This window comes from Ornithorhynchus anatinus, chromosome 14 (genome assembly GCF_004115215.2).
Source record: "Ornithorhynchus anatinus isolate Pmale09 chromosome 14, mOrnAna1.pri.v4, whole genome shotgun sequence".
In the NCBI taxonomy this organism is placed as follows: domain Eukaryota; kingdom Metazoa; phylum Chordata; class Mammalia; order Monotremata; family Ornithorhynchidae; genus Ornithorhynchus; species Ornithorhynchus anatinus.
In genome coordinates this window covers 33,279,695-33,284,758 of record NC_041741.1, presented here as the reverse complement: position 1 = coordinate 33,284,758, position 5,064 = coordinate 33,279,695, and the positions used below count along the sequence as shown (strand labels likewise).

The following is a 5,064-nucleotide window of genomic DNA, read 5'->3' as shown; positions in this document are numbered from 1 at the left end:
ACAGCAGGAAATTTCCTCTTCCAGGTTACTCAGTGCTCCTCAAAATTAAGGTTTTTATCACTTCTTCGAGAGTCTCTGTCCATTCTGGACAGATCCCCAAATCTAAAATCCTTCCTGCAATGTAGGACGTGTAAAAATCACAGGCTTGTGGAGCCCCATAACTCAAGGACAGCTGTGACTCAATGAAAGAAATAAGTTAAACGGTAAGTGTCTTATTGAAAGTGAAAATGGGCAGATCAACTCTAAGTCTTATTGGCAGGAAATGTAAACATGTTAAGCCTCATGTGATAGGTTGTTTGGGTGATCAGCCTTGAGGCTTTCTTTTTTCTAGCCTGACTTTATCTTGAAGAAGCGGTAATACGACCTTGAAAAGTTATAAATTGCAATATACCCTTCCCTCAGTTTATGAATGATTGAATGAAAGCGTAACCTTGTGACAGAATTTGGTGTTTGTTACAACGTTTGAGGAATCCAACTGTGATAATTTTGCAAGCACAGAGCATATTTTGCAAAGTAACCTCTCATAACTTGGCCAGTGTATTTCTGTCCTGATGTGGTAGCTTTCTGTTTTCCTAGGTCCAGCTGACAACTGAACTGCATCTAGAGTTACAGTACTACTGTGACAGGCAGAAGGATCATGATGCAATCTGCAAGTTGATAATTCCACTTTTGATTCCACTGGGATTCAAGGTTTGTCAATCGTACTGATCCTGGAAAGTAAAGCCTAGAATGCTATTTCAGTGAGGCGCTCAACCTGTCACTGTGACTTATCCTCAGCGATTCTTTTTGAGGTGTCAAAAGAATGTGAGGATGATTGGCATCTAGAGTTACGTTCAACCTGTTTAAGTTATTTGACGAACATAATAGGTGTTTGCCATTTGTGTTGGTCACCGAAGAAGCAAGTAGAACTAATACTATCTCAACAGTCCAGCTGGGATTTCTAAACTCTCTTTAGAAACTCTCTATTTTCAGGTATCTTGGGAATTTGGGGTGAGCAACTTGAGGTGAGCACAAAAATGAATGCGCCTATCTCAGTCAGGAAAAGAGAAGTCCATCGAAAAACAATTACTGGACTGAGGCACCAGAGAAAGCAAAAACATAATGTAACGGGACTCAAAGCCGCAGATTGACTCTTAAGAAGCACATTTACTTAATTATTTTGGGACGATCCCTCGCTTTGAAAATAACCCTTTAATATCCCCAAGCTCCAAACTGTACGGCTGAAAGAAAATCAGGATTGTTCAAACAGCGGCTTTAGTAAGATCTTTTTAAGATAAGGTTGTTCTCTCCTTTGTCCTTAGTATATGGACCAGCTGGGAACTCTCACTACATCACCAATCATGTCAACGTTTACTAAGTGCTTATAGGTTCTCAGACAGGTTATTCACCCATTGTTTTCACTATGGCCTCCTCCTGGTTTTTTTTATTACTATTATTTTCTCTTTTTCTTTTCATTAACCATTTTAAATACTAAAGGTAACCTGAATCATACAAATTTAAGTCTTTGGGAAAAAGAAAAACACTCTATCTCTACCACTCTGAATGTATTTTGTTACCCTGAGAAAGAATAGATAAGTAAATATGATTGTAAAAGACACATTTAGACCCAGGGCACTGACTATGGGGCCAACTTGGAGGTCAGTGAGAAGGATCTTGCACTTGGATTTTCACCCTTTTTTTCACACCACCAAAAGCCCCACAACACTTATGTACATATCCTCGATGTATTCATTTATATTAATGTCTTGTCTCCCCCTTTAGACTGTAAGCTTCCCGTGGGCAGGGAATGTGCTCACCAATTCTGTTAGATTGTGTACTCTTCAAAGCACAGTGCTCTGCACATAGAAAGCTCTCAATAAATATGATTGATTGATTGATTAGTCAATAATCAGTTCTGAGATCTACCCTCAGCAATAACCAATGAGCGAGGATTATCAGTGGCTCTTTGGCTGGGTTTGCAATATGGTTTTTAAATATATATCAAATAATGGGCAGCTCAGCAGTGTGTATTTTTTGGCAGATTTTTTTTTTTGCCGTATTAGCTGAATAATCCAAAGTACATGGGGAGATAATGAAAGTGAGAAGAATAATATATTAAATTGCATTTGCATTTTTTGATTGCACTCATCTAGTGCTTTGAACCAGAAAGGATTATTTAGCACAGGAGAATTTACACCGCTTCTACATATGAAATGAAGAATCAATACTCTCCATCCATTTCTTGATCTACTTGATGATTCTCTTTATTCATCTACCTGTTTGCATTGGGTTTGTTATGATCCTGATGTACTTATAGTTGGGCATGCATAGAAATCATTTTTTTGCATTGCTTTTGGATTTGTGTTTTGGGGAGCACCTGGTTTAGTTTTTAATTTGCCCGTGCTAATCCAATGATCTCCATGTTGCTGATCTAAAAGGGCCTCCCCATTCCCGATTGCTGTTATTTTCTAGCAGTCCCCAGCTACGCCATTTAATTTAATCTTGATCTGCATTGTTTCTTTAAAACATTTCTTCAATCTCTGAATCAACCGATCCTCACAGTTCTGCCCCCCACCCCCTTTTCAGCTGATCACGTGGGACCTACTCGGGCAGAGTGACGGCATTGGCGAGTCATCTTCAAGACCTGGACCAGCTTTTGTGACTGTGAACCATAGACGGCATCAAGTGGCAAGACAGGAAAACTAACGAGGTCCTTGGAAACAGCCAAACAGTTCTCAAAACAACTGTTCGCAAAACAACTTCACTGCGAAGGATATTTGAAGTATCTAATCAGTCAAAAAATCAATCAGTCAGTCACATTGATTGAGTGCTTACTGTGTGCAGAGGACTTGGGAGAGCACAAAATAACAAGAGTTGGTAGACACACTCCCTGCCCGCAGTGAGCTTAGGGTCTACATCTAGAATATAGAATCCCACCTCTGCCACTTGTCAGCTGTGTGACTGTGGGCAAGTCACTTCACTTCTCTGTGCCTCAGTGACCTCATCTGTAAAATGGGGATTAAGACTGTGAGCCCCACGTGGGACAACCTGATTCCCTTGTGTCTACCCCAGTGCTTAGAACAGTGCTCTGCACATAGTAAGCGCTTAACAAATACCAACATTATTATTATTATTATATATGGCAATCCGCCTAGAATGACAGAAGGCGATTTATTCATCTGAAGCATCAGACTGAAGTTAATGCTTTTACCATATCAGTACCACATTTAAGCTCTGGGAATGATATAGGAAGTTATTGGGCCGACTAGAGCATTTCTCATAGTCTGGTAAAGGTATAGAGTCTGGGAAATAAGATAGAGATGGTGAAGGAAGGCCTTGGTTCTCATGAGAAATTTAGAGGGTGAAAAGGTTGTGGATCTGCGTGAGGTCATAGCGTGAAGAACTTGTTAACCCTGAGCACGATAGATTCAGAGTAAAAAGCAAGCAAGAGTTCATGGCTTACATAGTCTTTGGAGTTGGAGGGTGATTAAAAATTGGGGAATGAGGCTCACAGGTGCCAGCTTTTCATTACGCACTCTGTAATGCCCCTTCTCAGCTGTGCGACTTTGAGCAAGTCACTTCAATTCTCTGGGCCTCGATGACCTCATCTGTGAAACGGGGATTAAGACTGTGAGCCTCATGTGGGACAACCTGATTGTCTTGTATCTACCCCAGCACTTAGAACAGCGCTTGGCACATAGTAAGCGCTTAACGAATACCACCGTTATTATTATTAATGATAACAAGTGCACACAGAGAGGTAGAAAACAGAAAAAAAAACCAGGCTAGTGTGTCCTCTGGGAGACTGACAGAGTGTGGTGCCAATGTAGGCCAAGCGGAAGGTCTGTGGAGCATCTGACACGTCCCACCTTCTTTACAGGTATCGGACTGGAACGACCAACAGACATCACATCCTACTTCTCCCAGCAGCTCCATCTCCACCCACCAGTAACATCATGTGGCGAGATCAGGTCCCGCCAAATGAGGTCCAGGAATGCAGTGAGACGGTCCAACAGCGAAGCGATCCTTTCACTGAGCAGAAGACGTGAGGCGCACGTGGGGCAGCAGGATATTCAAGCAGCCCCCGTAAGGCAAGCTGAAATGGGCTCATCATAAATAACGTGGATTTTCATGTCGCAGGGAAGCAAAACCTCAACTCTAGGTCAGAGTCATAACCGGTTAGGAGGCAGCAGAAGGAGGATCAGCTTGGAATACCATGATTAGAAATGGGGTGACTGCGTTAGCATAGAGACTTCAAGAAGGTCGCCACATCAAGAGGAGGAAAGAAATATGGTGTCAGGGAGTTGTGAGTAGCGAGGCGGCTGTGCAACCGGGGTCATTCTTTAAATGCACAGTATGTGGAAGGACTCATTAACGATGCAGGGGTTTCATTAGCCACTACTTTACTAGGAGCAGCTTGGCCCATGACTGTCTTAGTATAGAGTCTTCAAGAAGGTCGCCACATCAAGAGGAGAAAAGAAATATGGTGTCAGGGAGTTGTGAGTAGCGAGGCGGCTGTGCAACCGGGGTCATTCTTTAAATGCACAGTATGTGGAAGGACTCATTAACAGTGCAGGAGTTGTAAAAATCCACATCTTTACTAGGAGCAGCTTGGTCCAGTGGAAAGACCATAAGCCTGGAAGTCAGAGGACCTGGATTCTTATCCTGGCTCTACCAAATGCCTGCTGTGGAACCTTGGACAAGTCATTTAACTTACCTGTGCCTCAGTTTCCTCATTCATAAAATGGGATTCGATGCCCGTTCTCCCTCCCACTCAGTAAACTTCATGTAATAATAATAATGATGATGGCATTTGTTAAGCCCTTACTATGTGCAAAGCACTGTTCTAAGCCCGGGAGAGGGTATAAGGTGATCGGGTTGTCCCACATGGGGCTCACAGTCTTAATCCCCATTTTACAGATGAGATAACCGAGGCCCAGAGACGTTAAGTGACAGCGGACAAGCGGCGGAGCTAGGATTTGAACCTGTGACCTCTGACTCCCAAGCCCATGCTCTTTCCATTGAGCCACACTGCTTCTCGTGTAGTACAGGGATTGTGTCTGACTTGATTATCTTATACCTACC

The 5,064-nt window shown here is 42.6% G+C and overlaps 1 long non-coding RNA gene across 1 annotated transcript; it reads left to right on the top strand.

Moving 5' to 3' along the window:
• Window positions 1-582: 582 nt before the first annotated feature.
• On the top strand, window positions 583-4,525 carry LOC103170783. The gene is made up of 3 exons (XR_486397.3): window positions 583-690; window positions 2,566-2,689; window positions 3,860-4,525. It is a non-coding gene; the product is annotated as an uncharacterized LOC103170783 (long non-coding RNA).
• The last annotated feature ends 539 nt before the right edge of the window (window positions 4,526-5,064 follow it).